A 21,438-nucleotide genomic window follows, 5' to 3' on the forward strand; every position below is an offset into this window, starting at 1 on the left:
GGCAGATCTGAGTGGACCCACTTCTCCCACCCTACCTGGCCAAGGCACTGGGTACAGCACGTCTGGGACCCAACCCAGACCTCCCTCATCTGCTGGTCCTGCAGCACCCTTGGGTGGAACCACTGCAGGGGATGGAGCTCACCCCACCCTGCAAGTGGGGGTGGTGAGGATGTTGTCACTCGGGATGAGGTCAGTAGCATGGTGCAGTGTCACCAAGATGGAGGTGGATGACCACCTGTGCCAGGTGGAGGGCAGGCTGTTGCAGCTAGAGGGGCAGGCAGCACCTCCAGCTCAGCCCCCAGCACATCCACCTTCGGGGCTGTGAAGGAGTAATGTTGACTGCCATCGGGTGGGGACATCAGCCCCCACTGGAGGGCTCATGATTCCCAATCACCCTCCCATCAAGGTGTTTACCCCCTCCATGTGTCATACACTGCCCCTGTCTGCTGTCTTGTCTGTCTTGTCTGTCTGCAAATGCAACCTGTCCTACCAAACCTCCCTCACCACACTTACCAATAATCCTTCCTTAACATCCCACTCTCACCTTGAAAAACAAAACAGGGCATCTGTCCCACAAAAAAAAACACGTCCCATGCATAGCACAGTATTTCACCCAGAGACATGTACCCAGCACACAATTTAACCCTACCAATCATCTGTATTGTATAATGCTACACACCTCCCTGTAGGGTGTGAGGCTCTACATTCTAAATTGCCCACATTGAAAGCAGCTGTTGCTACCAAAGAAATGCAGAACTATGGTCCTTTCCTAAACCCATCCTGCACATCCCTACTTGTTTCTCCTCTTATTTGTCCCCCTGCTTACCTCCATTTCACAACTTTCCTATCTCCAGTTTTCCTTTTCTTTATTTGAAATTAGTGTGGGTTTAAGTGGCTGTAAGAAGCTGTAAGCGGGCATAAGTTTACGTAAGCATCGCTTAGCTCTGCTCAAACCTGCTTACAACTGCTTTAATGTGCTTTATTCACTCTGTCTCCTACAGCCCCTGTTCTGTCCAGCAACAAAATAACCAGTCCTTGCAAGTCTCAAACCCAGGACCCTGTGTACTATAGCCAAAGTGATTTATCACTAAGCCATGTCAGATGCAAAAAAAAGTCTGATGTTTTCTCAAATATATCATCCAGCAAACTCATTCAACAGTAGAGGAAATGTATTTATATATATATATATATATATATATATATATATATATATATATATATATATATATATATATATATATATATAAAGAACACAACAAATAAATAGATGATGAAAGGCACCATTAATGGGGGTGAGGAGGCCAAAATTAAGTACCTCTTGTAATTATTGATATCATCCCTTCCTCCACAACCGAACAGATCTGCCTTGCAACACAATACCAACACTTGCAAGTCTCATACCCAGGATCCTACACAACATAGCCACAAGAAGTTAACAGTAATCCATCTCAGCTGTACGATGTCAGGATGATATCAATAACATATCATGCAGAACAGTCTATCTACCATAGGGAATGTACAATGTGGAAGCAGTAAACAATGATACATGCACACACACACACTCACATATGTATGTATATATATATATATATTTATATATATATATATATATATAATACATTTCCCCTACTGTTGAATGACAGTGATGCACAATATGTGAGAGAGAACATCACTCATATCTATACACACACATATATTTATATATATATATATATATATATATATATATATAAATTACGAAGCTATCTGAGGTAGTTTATATTGGAGTACCTTATTTAACATAATATAAAATCCCTTTAGGTCCACCTATTTTTATAACATGTTGATTTTAATTTTAGTTTTAATAGCTAATTCATTGTTTTAAAGATCATGTTTAATTTTGAGTTTATATATTTATTAGTTTTTTTCTTTATACTATTGGATGCAGGTTGGTTCCTTTTTTTGGGGAACGTATTCTGTGCCTGTTGTTTTAGTTTGACTGGAAATTATTGATGAGAATAGGTGTGTTTTAAGCGCATTGATGTATTTTGTGACGTTTTTTATGTCACTTCCTGCTGTTTTATTTAAACTTTTGAACAGTGATTGAGTTTAGTATCTCTGATGAAGCTGCGTTTTTTATTGTGGCGAAAACGCTTTTTTGTACAAAATAAAACTAGCATTCAGACATACTATTGAGTGGCTTGTTGGACTTTCGGACACCTGTTTTTGGATTTCGTATTATATATATATATATATATATATATATATATATATATATATATATATATATATATATATAGTAGTAAGCGGGTGCAAAATGTACAGTTATATCTGGTGTGAAATCCATGTTGGGAACACATTGCCCTTGTTTGTGAAGGTGGGACTGGTATGTTGGGGAAGGATAGTAGGTGTATTTGGGGAGGTAGGTTGGGTTGGAAGACAGACAAGACAACATACAGTGGCAGTATATGACACATGTGGTGGTTAAACACCTTGGATGGGGAGTGGAGTTTGGAATGTGGAAGCCCATGAGCCCCAATATTGAAACAATGGGACCAAGGTCCCCAACCTTGGGCAGTCACAACTGCACCTTCATGGCCCTGAAGGTGCCTGGGCTGGGGGCTGAGCAGGAGGAGCATGCAGACCCTGTGATTGTGTATTGAGGGCCTCAAGGTGGTGTAGCAAATCCCCCAAGTCTCTGTGGAGCTCCCTATGCACCAGACCCTGAACCTGACTTCAGGTGACAGGATCCTGTCTGTGTGTGCTCCCGGGGGGTGAACACCATCCACCTGAAGGTAGTGCAGGACCAGTAGATGATGAAGTCCCGTGGTGGGTCCCAGATGTGCTGTGGCCTGCTGACATGACCAGATGAGGTGGGAGAGGTGGTTCTGTTGGGAACTGTCTTCCCAAACATGATATTGTGCCAGTTATAGAACATATGTGGGTAGTAATAGTCCACATATTCCAGGATTATGCCTAACAGCATGGATAGATATCCCCATTAACACAGAACACCAGATTTGGAGCAGTCACTTAGCAAACAGAACACATGCATCTATGGAACAATAGTGGCCCTTACAATGGCATGCAGGTGACATTGTTTGCAACAGGCCACCAATGATAGTGTTTCAACGTGGAACATGACTAGAAACACATTGCACACATTGTTGTACAATACGATATATGTCCCAAGAGTAGGTTTGCTGTAAACATACCCATTGAGTTGTGTGTTCAGATTATTGTTGCAGATATGGTGGGGTTGAGACAGAGATGTGTATTAACAACTATTATATCCTTGCAGTATGAGGCACTCAGATCATTTTTCCTCTTTATCTCTTTCAGGCACCATGTCACAGGAGTGCTTGCTGTTTTACTCCCCCCAGGAGAATGACATGATTATACACCACCTGGTGCAGCACTACCACACTCTGTTTAGACATACAGCCCTTGATCTGCAGGAGAGGACTGCCCTGTGGAATGAGCTTGTACACAGGGTAAACGATGTTGGCCTGCATAACTGTAGTTATGAGCAGGTCGGACATGGGTGCACTGACCCACTCTGCCATGCCCGTCAGCGTGCTGCTGCAGTTAGGAGGTACCAGCTAGCCACAGGGGGGAGTCATGCCATCCAGCCCCCCCCCTGTCACATGCTGAGGAGCTCCTCACCAGCCTCAGGGCACCTGCCTGCCCGTAAACACAAGACCCTAGGGAGAGCATTGTGGAGGTGGGTGCTACCCACACAATGGATGAGGAGCATGCAGGTAAGGCCAGAGGGCACATCGGTAGACCACTGTTGCTTATTCAGCTGCATCTGTAGAGTTTAATCATGCATATGTGAGATAAACTATATATAGTCTGTTGCTGTGTTCTAGTAATAAACAGATGTGTATAATCTGTAGTATTCTGGATTTGTACTGTTGATGTACTGTAATGCTGCTCCTACCCTGTACCAATGCCACATATGTGGCTACTGACATCACATCTCTCACACAACTATGTAGGTCCATCTGGTATACCTCTGGGGCAGCAGCCTCTAACTGGTGAGTATGGTGTTGTATGTTCAGTTTTGCCAATACACAGGCCATTTTATGGCCATGGTATTTGCCATGCACACATTTAACACACGTACCCATAACGCATGCTCTACATGTTCACTTATTGTTGCTGTTAACTGCACTGCATCACAGTGCTCACCATGGTGGCATATCTGAAGGGTATGTAAGAGTCCTGCAATATAACTAACAACCTGTCATTGCAACATGTGTGCACAGAGATGAATATAATGGTGGGACAAATGGCCTACAGTAGGAACATGTCTGAAACATCAGCCTTATACAGTGCTACAACAGTGTATATATCACTATTACAATGGCAACTGTTACAGATCTACACAAAGGCATATCACAATACCGCATTCCACAACCCTTACAACCTGTAATGTGGTCCTAACATGAGCAATGAATGTGTAATATGGAATCCTATGTTAGGACAGCAAATATGAGGAATACGTACCTTAACAAAAACTGGAAGCATATGTGTACATACACTCCAAAAAACATATTGTGGAAGCGGCTTTTGAGGTACTAACAGCATTCGCTCTTCATGAGTATGGACCTTCCAGCAAGTAGAGGTCCTCAATGTCACACCAAGAAATGGTCTGCTGTCCAAGACGTTTATCCATCAAATGTGCCTACTTCCCTGCAAAAGGCAGCCGTCGCTTGCACACATCTTACAAGCCATGGAATGGATCAGATACCCCACAGGTTGCGTGCAGTACTGGGACATGTAGCCTTACCACACCATTGCATAAACCATGGCAAACAGTACAGACAGTCATGTATGTAGAGAGGATGTATGGGACAAGAGTAATGTAGAAAATAAACAGATGGCCATCCAAGACAGATGACGACACATTGCAACCTGGTCATGCAGGCTGCCTAGTAATGTGCCGCAACACAGAGGGACTTTCAGGAATGTTTAGCAAGTACTGACTGTGCAGCACCTGTGTTGACAATCACCTGGACTCTGCATAAGTGTGGCCCATCGGTTAGGGTAAGCAGATAGGACAGTTGTTCCACAGGAAACATCAGCCAGGGCTCTGTACAGGTAGCGTATGCATAACATCAAAAGTCCCCCAAAGGCATGTGTTGCAATGTGTAATGGTGTACCAAGATCAAGTTGGAAACCTACAGACAGTATCAGTTAAGATATATGGGCTGCACATGCAACACCTCACCCCACCTCAGGCCTACCATCCACATCTGTACCTTACTGGTGTCCATGTCCACCTGTATGTTTGCCATTCAATAGCAGGGACTAGGCCGGTACACATGGTGCTCTGAATTTGGGACACTGCAAAATGACACATATGTGTAGCCCATAGTTGTCAAGCATCTGCAAAAAGGCTGAGGATAGGAGGGGGTGTCATCCTGAAACACAACAGTGAACTGAAGCAGACATCCAATGCTCGCTAAGAAAAACTGTATCTGCACACAGTCAAGGTCATGAAGTGTGGCAGACATAACCCTGACTCCACAGCAATAGTGCCAGCATTGTGTGACCTCCAAGGGCTGTGCACAAAAGTTGACTTTGCAATCATGCAGAGTTGGAACATTTGTAGGGCAGTTGACCAAATACTGGCAAATGCAGATGGCCCATGCTAGTATACCCCTTCCAAGAATAGTGACTGCTGTAGTACACTTAAATGTTGGTGCAACAAACCATCATGATAAGGATGTGTACACTTATGCACCCACAAATTGTATGCATCTCAGTCAGCATCTGTACAACTAACACATTTGTTTGATACTGCATTTGATTGCACAGGTCATATGTCACATATCAGGTTTGTGTAATGTTAACATATGCAGTGATGTGGCCCCATGGAATATCAGGGAAGAGGGTGCCATGTCAACAAGGGTATGTACACTCCTCGTAGCCAAAGTAAAGTTTTAAGGTTGTCAGTGTAATTGTATTTTATTGGCCATACATGCACCGCTGATTATGAGATCTGTAAATCAGACATCAGGCATTCACTAATGACATCTGTCCACATATCATCCCAGGTATATGTCAGACAAACACATAGGGGCTGTGAGCAGCAGAACAAACATAACTGACACACATATACACATTCAGCAATGGCATGTACACCTGTGAGGTATGGTGCACAGTACATGCCAGGGTGCTGAACAGGTGCACAGCAATACTGTGTACATGGGTGCAGTGTGTTCCATGGGAAGGGGCATCACCTACTAACACAACCCATGCATCACAGAGATGTATAATGTTGGTAACAGGGATTGACTATAGCTGCACTGCATGCTGTTGAGTGCCATATGTCATGCATGTTGGTAGATGGGTAATGAGAGGTATGTGTGTAATATCTTTGTGCAACCTCACCTGTAAGTGTAAGAGTGTGTGTGTGTGTGTGTGTATGTGTGTGTGTGTGTGTGTGTGTGTGTGTGTGTGTGTGTGTGTGTGTGTGTGTGTGTGTGTGTGTGTGTGTGTGTGTGTGTGTGTGTGTGTGTGTGTGTGTCTGTGTACTGTTTAGCAATGATGTACAGGTCTTAATGTGCATTTCTTGTTTTCCCCTCACAGGTGGAGAGATGGGTCAGGGTCCCTCCTGAAGGCAAGTTGATGTTAGTGTCCATACAGACACTGACAGTGATGATAGTTGTGTTGAGGCACAGGCAGGGTTGTCAGGGCCTGAAGCTGCGCCATCATTTGACATCCCACTGTTATCCACCCCATCCCCACACACACTCATATTACCTATACATACCCCATCACCAGCGGCCATAGATGAGGGACAATTGGCAGGTGGTGGCATGGGACAGGATAATGTGGTGTCTATGGCACATGTGTCTGGACACAGCAGCCATAGCCAAATGTCCAGCAGGGTACCGCACAGGCAGATGTACAGGGGTGCTTGTAGGATGGCTGCAGGTCATTATGCCCCTGGCAGAAGTGACACATCTGGTGCCACCAGGCGCATGTTTCAAGCCATCATGGAGGCATGTATAGATTGGTATACCAGACAGGGACTGAGGGTGCAGAGGGCTACTCATTCCGCTGTAATTGACAACATCCATGATCTTGCATGTGCCCACCATTATTTTGCAGAGGTTATGGATAGACTGTTGGGTGAGATGGTGGGAATCCTCGACCATGGAATGTCTGTGGTTGAGCATATGGTGGGAGTAGTGCTACAGCCATGTGGACGTAGGTCAGCAACACCAACAGTTGGAGGTCGACGTGGACATGGAAGAAGTCAGAGCCGTTCCCACAGTGGCAGTACAAGCCCCACTGTGGGGGGTGCTGTCCACACCACAACACAGCAGGCCATGTGCACGAGACCCTGGCGTGTCCTGAGTGGGACCTAGATCTAACAGACATATGTCATCTTCAGGGGAGAGTACCATATTGTGGCTTCTACCTAGTGGTGCCCGTGGAACTCCTGGCAGGCACAGTTCTCATGTCCATGGCCAGAGATGGTGAACTGCACACCCTGCCAGGTACGGTCTGCAGGTGTCCAATAAACCCCTGTATTGGGCAGCTGCATGGCAGAACTGTCTGCATGCATAAATACACGCATCACCAACACAGCTAGGGCAATCCCATACCTACACACACCACATCACAACATCCCAATTAATAATGAAACCCCCTAACACACACACATGATGTCAAACGTATGGCTCAGCCTAGGTCTCTGGCAAACCAACAACACACCCTGTGCATATGATTATACCTGTGCCATATCCCTGTCATGCATAACATTGATGCAGGGGCAGGCTAATATGGTTCTGATGCACATGGTGAATGTACTATGGTGTACTAATGTAATGCTGTGTAACATGTTTTCAGCACTAACGTTTAATGCTTACATGTCAGAAAGTGTAGCTGTCCAGCCATGATGCATTATAGCGCTTATTAACACTGAGTGATTGTGGTCTCCATAATGTATTCCATTTGTGTTGTCAGTATCCATTTGTCAGCAGGATGTTTGTCTGCTGTTGTTTCCTACAAGGGGTATGGCACTATGGCGACACCTTGATTGTGCCATATCCTGGGTACAGGTGAACACATGTCACAGGTCTGTATAACAGTTACTGCATGTGGCACATGACTGATAGGTCTGGGGGTGTATACATCTGGGGGTGTATACAGGTGAGTGTATGGTGGCTGATGTCAGCAGCCATTCTACAGTGGACAATGATAAGTGTACTGGGTGGCACACACCACATGTTTGTGTATAACACACACAGAGAATACTGTACACATGGATGTATGTACTTTTGCAAGGAACCCATTTTAGCCTATTTAATTCCACCAAGACAGAATAGGCACAGCAACACAGTGGGAAATAAGCAGTCTGGTAGTTTAATGTAATTGACAATGGTGCTGGCAGGGTATATGTCCCCTTCCTCAATGTAGTGCAATCCTCAACTCGGTCAACATAGGTGTGCTGGTGTGGGTGGCACAGCCCTAGCCTTCAGTGGGTGTGAGGTGGTGTAGAACCACAGATAGTGTGACTGACAACTACTTAACCTGATAACATGAACTGTACAGTATTACAGCCAACTAATAGGGGGATACACTCAACAATAACTGGAATGATGGTGGCTGTGTCCACAAGATCCACACCAAGCTATATATCCCAACCCCAGCTTCGCTGTACAGCTATACAGTGGGGAGAGGGCATTTACACATCTAGTACTAGATGTGATGGAATGAATTTCCACAGGATGATACCTGTGAAATGTTAGCATTTGCCAGGCAGTTGTCAGACAGATGACCTCCTGGGACATGTATATTCTGCAAACTGAAGTAGATCCCTTCACATACACAAACACTCTTACTTGGCAACACTGGGACTAGAACCCCTACCTAGGTATGTAGTTCTACTGATGTGTGTGGCTTTAACTTCACATACCACAAAGCGTTTAGGATGAGGTGTGTTCAGGTTACAAGTTAGGTGGAGAACATCACCAGGGCCTGTACAGTATGGCAATGGGGGATGTACTGGTTGTTTATGAACAATACATAGTGTAACATACTGTCATAAACACATTGCTAAACACATAATAGTCATACACACATCTGATAGACCTGGAATTATCAGTGCTAACTACTTTTTCAGTGTTTCCATTCTGTTACAGATACGTTGCACACAGCACATGCATCACTGGGATGGATAGTGTTATCAGTTACCTATATGGTTGATGGTGAAAGTGGTCCCCATACAGTGGAAAATGGGACATGTACTGGGGGTACCATGGTGTAAAGACAGTACCCCCAGAACCCACACCTCACAGTGGATATTGTACTCACTGAAACCCATGATAATACTCTGACATACCACCATCACACATTGACTAGGACTGCAATACAACCGCTTTTCTATCTCAAGAGTGCTACTACAGGGATCTGCATCTATTGCACATGCCACAGACATAGTAGGGTGATGCATTGTCTTAGCTCTCCTATGGTCAACAACATCACTATTCATAGGTTCATTGGTTCATAGATTAGTACTAGGCTAATTGCCCTCGTGGGCCATTTTAAGCCTAGCCAGTTACCACATGTGAGAATCAAACCCTGTACCTTCTGTCTGCAAGGTAAACACCTTAACCATTATGCCAACCTCCCACCTATCTCTAATATTGTGTGGCAAGGTGTATTGTCTTAGGAGAATGTGGCCTCAGAATGCTGTATCCTACAAATATACACACTTGCACACATACACACACTTGCCAGACCTCTGAGGGTAACACATGCCTATCAACCCATTTGTACAACAGGGTTGTGCTAGTACCGCAAGCTCCAGGTAGCCCATAGGGTGAAGAGTGTAACAAGGTACATGTAATTTCCATTACAGCAGCAGCCATATCTAACTATGGCAATTGGGGGTGCTGTGGGTGTGAAGGGCCTCAGGGTATTATCAACTACAGGTCTACGAATACAAATACACTGTTATTCTCAGCAATGCACATATACACATTTGTCAGTACTGGGGTCCATAGGTGCAGGTGTTCATAGGTGTGTAACAGGATATTGTCCATGGAGAGATGGGAAGAGTAGGGGATGTGTATACAGTGGTATCATGCCACCTGCCATCTGCCATTTGCTAGCAGGCTATCTATCAAACAGATGCCATGGGGGTGATCCTCAGGTTGAGAGTTACATGCAACATCCAATCATCTGGTTGCCTCTTGCAGATTACCAGTGTGGTGCTCCAGTTGACATGTATGCAACATGTAATATATAACATGGTCAGTGTCTTCTTGCAAACCTGTACCCAAGCATGTTCCGTTGACTGTGGTAGTGTAGTTGTGTTATCCATGGCAGGGTTTAGGGTGTGGACTCCTAGCTGTGGCATTCATAACACAGCTGGGCAGAAATGTCAGTGTCACTCAAGCATAGATTGCTTGTAAGCAACCAAGATGGAGTCCTGACATCTGCACATCTGTACAGAGGACAGACAGACATCAGCTAGCCAACTGGTTATGTAGGATGACTGTGTTGACAGGTAGACATCTGACACTGATAGGTATGCCATTACTACATGACAGCAGCCTTCAATGACATGTCCTACACACACAGTAGTCTAGAGTTAATATCCACATGTCAGATCCATATCCTTTAGGAAATACTTAATGACACACAACTCACACACCATGAACGCCAACAGTGAGGACTCAAGAGTCCATCTTTGCATGCAGGGGTGTTTGGTTCCAGTACTGCAATCTGCAATCTACTCTTCCTTGTGAAAGCACTGTCAACATTAGTAAAGTAATGATACACTACATGCCACTGTGATTGCATATAATCTGGGATACTATCCATGTATGTAACTCATTCATATGGAAAAGAGTGTTGTACAAGCCATATATACTCAGGTGTCCCAGATAGTAGACCCACACATAGACTCATGTTATGTACATGGAATTAAATACACTTATTATAAAAATGTCATTACCCTGCTATTTTGTCAGACTGGAATGTGATCAGGCTGCTCATACCTGCCTTAATCACTTTGTCTCCAACAGCACTTGTTCTGCTGAGAAACAGAATAAACAACTATTGCAAGTCTTGAACCCAAGACCCTGTACACTATAGTCACAGAACTTAACCACTAAGCCATCACAGCTGTGAAAGCATTGGATGCTTTTTCTAATATATCTGTCAGTACACATACTGAATAGTAGTGAACTGTTTGACTTCTACAATTTTGTACTCATTGTAAGTGATATTAGTGTTGATTCAAGTATGTTGTTGTATCTAAATATACATATATCAGATAAATATGTTGTTGTATCTAAATATACACATATCAGATAAATATGCTGTGATATATCTGGGAAGGTATATGCAGCAGTCATGTGTACATATAATAAGGATATATATATATATATATATATATATATATATATATACATATACACACATATATGTAGATATATGCACACGTGTACATACACACACACACACACACACACATATATATATATATACATATGAAGATATATACATATATATCTGTATATATGTAAACATATACATATGTGTATATGTATATATGGGTCTATCTGAAACCTCCAAATGTTCTAAATGCCGACGATGAGAACACCGACACCGGAAGATCACCAACGGAGAAGACTGACAGTTGAGAATCCAAATGCTGAGAACACAGACATGTTAAGGTAAGTGTGTGATAGGGACGGACGTTAGGGTCAGGGTGCGGGTAAGATAAGTGTGCGATAGTGACGGACTTGAGGGTTAGGGGCGGATTAAGTGAGTTAGGGTTAGGGTGCAGGTAAAATAAGTGTGCGATAGTGACAGACTTAAGGGTTAGGGGTGGATTAAGTGAGTTAGGGTTAGGGTGTGGGTATGGTAAGTGTCAGATAGTGACGGACATTAGGGTTACGGTTAAGGTTAGTGTATAGATAGTTGTGCATGCAAGGTTTAGTGTAGGTTTGTAAGGTTTTTGGTGTGCTTGTGTTGTGTGTGTGTTTTTCAAGAAAGGTATTTGTTTTGTTGATTGTTGAGATTGTGGTTTGTCGGGCATGTGAAGTTTTGTGGTTTTGAACTTTCGGTATCTTTTGGTTTTGTCATGTCGGTTATTTCGTTGTCTGTGTTTTAGTGTGTTGGTGTTATCAGGTAGACCCATACATACATATATATATATATATATATATATATATATATATATATATATATATATATATATGTATATATATACATACATACAGACATATATATATATATACATACATATATAGATATATATACATATACATACACACACACACATATCTATATATATATATATATATATATATATATATATATATATATATATATATATATATATATATATATATATATATATATATATATATATATATATATATATATATATATATATATATAGATATATCTACGGGTCTACCTGATAACACCGACATTCCAAAACACTGACAACGAAATAACCAATATGACAAAACTGAAAGAAATCCCCAGGACAAACCACGATCCACCAAATTTCTTTCTAAAACACAGCTTTATTGTAGCGATAAAACAGAGAGCACAGTGCCAATCCTGGTTAAGCGCTTTCACGTATCACCATACGCTTCATCAGAACAAGGAAAAAATGTTAATGGCACACATTAAATACATAAAAACCCGCCAAAATCATTCCTAAATTGAATAATTACACAACTACATTTAAAGTGACAACTATAATATTGTCATGAATGAAACAACACTGTAGTGCACATATGCAAGTAAATAAGTTACTATTCCAGCATTTTAAACGCAATGCATCTTCCAACACACAAGTCTTAAAAAATCTAAAAAATACTACTTTTGTTCCAAGTATTTGGTAAAGATATGAATGTTTAAATAAATATTTTGGATGACTACCCAACCATGTGTACCCAAAGTGTTACAAAATTCTGAATTTTTTTAAAAACACAACAATCAACATTTGATAAGAGGTTTTGTTGAAATCATTTCATTAAGACCAGGGAAACATGCTGCATTCAATTTTAATTGCCATTTAATCTCTCTTTCCCCCACAATTTTCTTAATATCACCACCCCTGGGGTTAAGCTTCACCTTTTCAAGAATGGCAAACTGAAAATTGTGACATGTGTTGTTGCCAATTATGTGACGAGAGGGCATTATTTTCATCCTTCTTCCTAATACAGTACTGATGGTCATATATTCTGTTCTTTAACTGTCTGTCAGTCTTCCCAACATAAAAACAAGAACATGTATTACACATAGCTAAATATATCAGATGACTTGACAGACAGTTCCCATTTACAAACCATACAGTATTCCTGTTGATATTCCTTAGTGTACACTTTACACCTTCAAAAATAAAAGGACATTGTGCGCAACATCCACATTTTTTAGTACCCCTATTGGTACATAACCTTGTAGAACTCTGTCTGTTAGATTTCAACTCAATAATCTTTTTTATATTACATCCAGTTTTATGTACAAAAATGGGCTTATCATTAATATATTCCTTAATGCCCTCATCACTAGAAATAATATTCCAATTATTCCTGATTATATCCTTCACCTTGTCAACATGTTGTCCATATCTTAAAACACATGATTTTGAATACTGAAAGTTTGTCTCTTTATTAGAGGTGTTTTTCAAAGTGTTGAAATTGTTGCCTTTGCCTAGTAGGGGCAAATATTTTCTACCCCATTCTTGTATTACATAACTAGTCACATCCCTAACCAAATGGTCAGGATAACCTCTTTTCTTGATTAAATCACCTATATATTCAATTTCCTGTCTCATCTTTTTCTCAGTAGAAGTCATCCTGGCAGCTCGAATACATTGCCCTTTCAATATATTGCGTTTTTGAAAATAGGGATGTGTACTGCTAAAATCTAAATATCCGTTGCTAAAAGTTTCTTTTCTATAAATCTGAGATTGGAAGGTGGAACCGTCATTAAAAATATAAACATCCAGATAGCTGATACCTATTTTATTGAATTGATGCACAAATTTCAAATAGGTAGTAGTGTTGTTAATGTATTCTATAAAACTGTTTAACTGTGTATCATCTCCCTTCCACAAAATGAATAAATCATCTAAATAGCGTACATAACAACCAATCCATTTCATCCAGTCCGAACTGAGAATAAATTCTTCTTCCCAGTCCAATAAGACCAGATTGGCATAAATGGGGGCACAAGCAGCCCCCATTGCCACCCCAGAAATCTGTCTATAATATTCACCTTCATGGTAGATGAAATTGTTGTCAAGTACTATTTCAGTGAATTCAGTTATAAGTTGTATTTTGTCCCAACAGTAGCCACTGTGTTTCGACAAACAGTTGGTGAATCTCTCAATTCCCTCAGCTTTAGGTATACACGAAAAAAGATCTTTAATGTCTACAGTAACAAAAATCATGTTGGGGCTCCACAGATCTTGATTGAAAATGCCCAAAAATTCCCATGAGTCTTTCATGATGTGGTGGGTTTTGGCTGGAATGTGCTTAAGCCAACTGTCAACCACCCTACCAAAGGGAAAAGTCTTACTGTGACTCCCCGAAATAATGGGTCTAAAAGGGGGATCATCTGTATCCTTATGAACTTTGGGTATTCCGAAAATAGTGGCTAACTGCGGAAAATCCACTTTTAAAAATTTATAAAGATCTTCCTCTATTCTCTCATCCATAAAAACTCTTCAAGATATAGATCAATTCTGTGGTGAGCTATATTAACTTGGTTAAGAGATGATTCCTCATATTGTTTTGAATTATTAAGGATGTCAAATATTTTAACTATGTAAGTATTTTGATCATACAGAACAATCCCACCACCCTTGTCAGCGGACATTATCCTGATGTTGTTATCGCAAAGAGTGTCAATAATATTTTCCACCTCACTATTGTAAGTTCCCTGGGTTTTGTCTCCTTTCACTAGATTAAAAAGTGCGTACACTTCTTTACTAACAACATTTTCAAACAATGTCAATGTGTGGTGCATTGGTGGTGTAAAAGTACTTCTTTTTTTAAGAAAATCAATATTCTTGCACTTAATAGAACTGTCACGAAAAAATACACTCAAGTTTAATTTTCTCAAAAAGAGCTTAATTTCAACAAGGGTGTCCACCAAATCAAAAGGTTTGTTAGGAATGTATTTCATACCCTTGGAAAACAAAGTTACATGTTCTTTAGTGACCGGGAAAGATGTATAATTGAACACTTTGAGATCACCTACAACATTGACAATGTTGTTAGATAAAATATCTGGTACAAATGAATTGATTTCTACACAACCACCACTATTGGTGTCTTCTAATTGTACCACCGTTTCCTGCTTCTCTGGTTTGTATTTGTTTCGTCCCATCTGTTGTACCCCCTCCCCCCTGCTGATAAAAAATCTTTACCATCAGTAAAATTGTTGCTATTAAAACCTTCCCTTACACTGTAGGTATGATTAACATTGCGTTTGTTAAAATTATCCTTGGACCATCTGTAAACATTAGCATTTTCATATTGTTTCAGATCTCTAAGAAATTTCTTAGATTTTCTATCAAAACTCCTTTTACCATTTTTTTCAACATATTCAAATTGTTTAACAAACAGTTTGTCCCATTGTGGAAACACCAAGTCATTCGTGATAGAATGACTCAAGTCTTCTGCCTCTTTTAATAAACCACTAAGTTTGTGGTCATTACAGTTTAAAATAAACTCCATGAATTGCTTCCCAAAGTTGTCAAAAAGCTGATTACATTTACTGATGTTGTCGGCATTCAAATCAACCCCAATGGGTTGTTTGAAAAACCTAAGGCCCATGGGAACAATATTACTTTCTAAGCATTTCCTTAAATACATGTTGTCTACTTGCAAATTCTTAATTTTCGTCAACTTGTTTCCAAACGTAAAAATCTTGTCTTTCAGGGTTGAGTTAGACATCCCCTGATAAACATTTCCTTCCTGTACCCTACCCTCAGAACCAAAATCATATGGCAAATTTAAAAATTTGTCAAAGTTGTCTTTAAAGTTAACATTGTTCCCTTCACGGGAATTAGATGTAGATTTGTTAACAGTACCTTGAGTGTTTTTGTATGAATCACGCTGCGGCAACTCAAAAGCGGAGTAAGTCTTTTTTAGGCGGTAAACGTTTCGGTTTCGCACCCGAAATTAAATACACCTCTTCCAGATGATTGTCTGATCCATGTGAAAAATTAAAAAGCCTTCCGTGATTGTCCGTTCTGTCAATAGATCCAACTAAAATCGAATTAGAAGACGCGGCAGGTCTTTGCCCGTTAGGTATCTCATCCAAGCTTCCATTATCAGACAGTGAACGTGGTGATGTCAACCGCAAAGGTGACGTCAACTGCTGCCCAACCACGTTAGTTGCATTGTTAGTTGAAACTGTTGGCGGAGTCAATAATTCTAGTAAACGGGTGATTTCACCCTTGAGAATAGCAAGTTCCGAATGAACTTTGTCTAATTCGTCTCTCCACCCTGGAGAGAAATTCACTGAAGTATCCTCGATGGAATCCATGGTAAATGGAACAACTTGTAAAAGGCAGTAGTCCAAGGGTACGACAACCAACTAGATGCAGAACAAAATCCCCAGGACAAACCACGATCCACCAAATTTCTTTCTAAAACACAGCTTTATTGTAGCGATAAAACAGAGAGCACAGTGCCAATCCTGGTTAAGCGCTTTCACGTATCACCATACGCTTCATCAGAACAAGGAAAAAATGTTAATGGCACACATTAAATACATAAAAACCCGCCAAAATCATTCCTAAATTGAATAATTACACAACTACATTTAAAGTGACAACTATAATATTGTCATGAATGAAACAACACTGTAGTGCACATATGCAAGTAAATAAGTTACTATTCCAGCATTTTAAGCAATGCATCTTCCAACACACAAGTCTTAAAAAATCTAAAAAATACTACTTTTGTTCCAAGTATTTGGTAAAGATATGAATGTTTAAATAAATATTTTGGATGACTACCCAACCATGTGTACCCAAAGTGTTACAAAATTCTGAATTTTTTTAAAAACACAACAATCAACATTTGATAAGAGGTTTTGTTGAAATCATTTCATTAAGACCAGGGAAACATGCTGCATTCAATTTTAATTGCCATTTAATCTCTATTTCCCCCACAATTTTCTTAATATCACCACCCCTGGGGTTAAGCTTCACCTTTTCAAGAATGGCAAACTGAAAATTGTGACATGTGTTGTTGCCAATTATGTGACGAGAGAGGGCATTATTTTCATCCTGCTTCCTAATACAGTACTGATGGTCATATATTCTGTTCTTTAACTGTCTGTCAGTCTTCCCAACATAAAAACAAGAACATGTATTACACATAGCTAAATATATCAGATGACTTGACAGACCGTTCCCATTTACAAACCATACAGTATTCCTGTTGATATTCCTTACTATACACTTTACACCTTCAAAAATAAAAGGACATTGTGCGCAACATCCACATTTTTTAGTACCCCTATTGGTACATGACCTTGTAGAACTCTGTCTGTTAGATTTCAACTCAATAATCTTTTTTATATTACATCCAGTTTTATGTACAAAAATGGGCTTATCATTAATATATTCCTTAATGCCCTCATCACTAGAAATAATATTCCAATTATTCCTGATTATATCCTTCACCTTGTCAACATGTTGTCCATATCTTAAAACACATGATTTTGAATACTGTGAATACAATACATATGAAATACAATGAAATTTCAACACTTTGAAAAACACCTCTAATAAAGAGATAAACTTTCAGTATTCAAAATCATGTGTTTTAAGATATGGACAACATGTTGACAAGGTGAAGGATATAATCAGGAATAATTGGAATATTATTTCTAGTGATGAGGGCATTAAGGAATATATTAATGATAAGCCCATTTTTGTACATAAAACTGGATGTTATATAAAAAAGATTATTGAGTTGAAATCTAACAGACAGAGTTCTACAAGGTTATGTACCAATAGGGGTACTAAAAAATGTGGATGTTGCGCACAATGTCCTTTTATTTTTGAAGGTGTAAAGTGTACACTAAGGAATATCAACAGGAATACTGTATGGTTTGTAAATGGGAACTGTCTGTCAAGTCATCTGATATATTTAGCTATGTGTAATACATGTTCTTGTTTTTATGTTGGGAAGACTGACAGACAGTTAAAGAACAGAATATATGACCATCAGTACTGTATTAGGAAGAAGGATGAAAATAATGCCCTCTCTCGTCACATAATTGGCAACAACACATGTCACAATTTTCAGTTTGCCATTCTTGAAAAGGTGAAGCTTAACCCTAGGGGTGGTGATATTAAGACAATTGTGGGGGAAAGAGTGATTAAATGGCAATTAAAATTGAATGCAGCATGTTTCCCTGGTCTTAATGAAATGATTTCAACAAAACCTCTTATCAAATGTTGATTGTTGTGTTTTTAAAAAAATTCAGAATTTTGTAACACTTTGGGTACACATGGTTGGGTAGTCATCCAAAATATTTATTTAAACATTCATATCTTTACCAAATACTTGGAACAAAAGTAGTATTTTTTAGATTTTTTAAGACTTGTGTGTTGGAAGATGCATTGCGTTTAAAATGCTGGAATAGTAACTTATTTACTTGCATATGTGCACTACAGTGTTGTTTCATTCATGACAATATTATAGTTGTCACTTTAAATGTAGTTGTGTAATTATTCAATTTAGGAATGATTTTGGCGGGTTTTTATGTATTTAATGTGTGCCATTAACATTTTTTCCTTGTTCTGATGAAGCGTATGGTGATACATGAAAGCGCTTAACCAGGATTGGCACTGTGCTCTCTGTTTTATCGCTACAATAAAGTTGTGTTTTAGAAAGAAATTTGGTGGATAGTGGTTTGTCCTGGGGATTTTGTTCTGCATCTAGTTGGTTGTCGTACCCTTGGACTACTGCCTTTTACAAGTTGTTCCATTTACCATGGATTCCATCGAGGATACTTCAGTGAATTTCTCTCCAGGGTGGAGAGACGAATTAGACAAAGTTAATTCGGAACTTGCTATTCTCAAGGGTGAAATCACCCGTTTACTAGAATTATTGACTCCGCCAACAGATTCAACTAACAATGCAACTAACGTGGTTGGGCAGCAGTTGACGTCACCTTTGCGGTTGACATCACCACGTTCACTGTCTGATAATGGAAGCTTGGATGAGATACCTAAAGGGCAAAGACCTGCCGCGTCTTCTAATTCGATTTTAGTTGGATCTATTGACAGAACGGACAATCACGGAAGGCTTTTTAATTTTTCACATGGATCAGACAATCATCTGGAAGAGGTGTATTTAATTTCGGGTGCGAAACCGAAACGTTTACCGCCTAAAAAGACTTACTCCGCTTTTGAGTTGCCGCAGCGTGATTCATACAAAAACACTCAAGGTACTGTTAACAAATCTACATCTAATTCCCATGAAGGGAACAATGTTAACTTTAAAGACAACTTTGACAAATTTTTAAATTTGCCATATGATTTTGGTTCTGAGGGTAGGGTACAGGAAGGAAATGTTTATCAGGGGATGTCTAACTCAACCCTGAAAGACAAGATTTTTACGTTTGGAAACAAGTTGACGAAAATTAAGAATTTGCAAGTAGACAACATGTATTTAAGGAAATGCTTAGAAAGTAATATTGTTCCCATGGGCCTTAGGTTTTTCAAACAACCCATTGGGGTTGATTTGAATGCCGACAACATCAGTAAATGTAATCAGCTTTTTGACAACTTTGGGAAGCAATTCATGGAGTTTATTTTAAACTGTAATGACCACAAACTTAGTGGTTTATTAAAAGAGGCAGAAGACTTGAGTCATTCTATCACGAATGACTTGGTGTTTCCACAATGGGACAAACTGTTTGTTAAACAATTTGAATATGCTGAAAAAAATGGTAGAAGGAGTTTTGATAGAAAATCTAAGAAATTTCTTAGAGATCTGAAACAATATGAAAATGCTAATGTTTACAGATGGTCCAAGGATAATTTTAACAAACGCAATGTTAATCATACCTACAGTGTAAGGGAAGGTTTTAATAGCAACAATTTTACTGATGGTAAAGATTTTTTATCAGCAGGGGGGAGGGGGTACAACAGATGGGACGAAACAAATACAAACCAGAGAAGCAGGAAACGGTGGTACAATTAGAAGACACCAATAGTGGTGGTTGTGTAGAAATCAATTCATTTGTACCAGATATTTTATCTAACAACATTGTCAATGTTGTAGGTGATCTCAAAGTGTTCAATTATACATCTTTCCCGGTCACTAAAGAACATGTAGCTTTGTTTTCCAAGGGTATGAAATACATTCCTAACAAACCTTTTGATTTGGTGGACACCCTTGTTGAAATTAAGCTCTTTTTGAGAAAATTAAACTTGAGTGTATTTTTCGTGACAGTTCTATTAAGTGCAAGAATATTGATTTTCTTAAAAAAAGAAGTACTTTTACACCACCAATGCACCACACATTGACATTGTTTGAAAATGTTGTTAGTAAAGAAGTGTAATGACTTTTAATCTAGTGAAAGGAGACAAAACCCAGGGAACTTACAATAGTGAGGTGGAAAAGATTATTGACACTCTTTGCGATAACAACATCAGGATAATGTCCGCTGACAAGGTTGGTGGGATTGTTCTGTATGATCAAAATACTTACATAGTTAAAATATTTGACATCCTTAATAATTCAAAACAATATGAGGAATCATCTCTTAACCAAGTTAATATAGCTCACCACAGAATTGATCTATATCTTGAAGAGTTTTTATTGGATGAGAGAATAGAGGAATATCTTTATAAATTTTTAAAAGTGGATTTTCCGCAGTTAGCCACTATTTTCGGAATACCCAAAGTTCATAAGGATACAGATGATCCCCCTTTTAGACCCATTATTTCGGGGAGTCACAGTAAGACTTTTCCCTTTGGTAGGGTGGTTGACAGTTGGCTTAAGCACATTCCAGCCAAAACCCACCACATCATGAAAGACTCATGGGAATTTTTGGGCATTTTCAATCAAGATCTGTGGAGCCCCAACATGATTTTTGTTACTGTAGACATTAAAGATCTTTTTTCGTGTATACCTAAAGCTGAGGGAATTGAGAGATTCACCAACTGTTTGTCGAAACACAGTGGCTACTGTTGGGACAAAATACAACTTATAACTGAATTCACTGAAATAGTACTTGACAACAATTTCATCTACCATGAAGGTGAATATTATAGACAGATTTCTGGGGTGGCAATGGGGGCTGCTTGTTCCCCCATTTATGCCAATCTGGTCTTATTGGACTGGGAAGAAGAATTTATTCTCAGTTCGGACTGGATGAAATGGATTGGTTGTTATGTACGCTATTTAGATGATTTATTCATTTTGT

The sequence above is a fragment of the Protopterus annectens genome, chromosome 3.part1 (genome assembly GCF_019279795.1).
Source record: "Protopterus annectens isolate FY-2018-M chromosome 3.part1, PAN1.0, whole genome shotgun sequence".
NCBI lineage: Eukaryota > Metazoa > Chordata > Ceratodontiformes > Protopteridae > Protopterus > Protopterus annectens.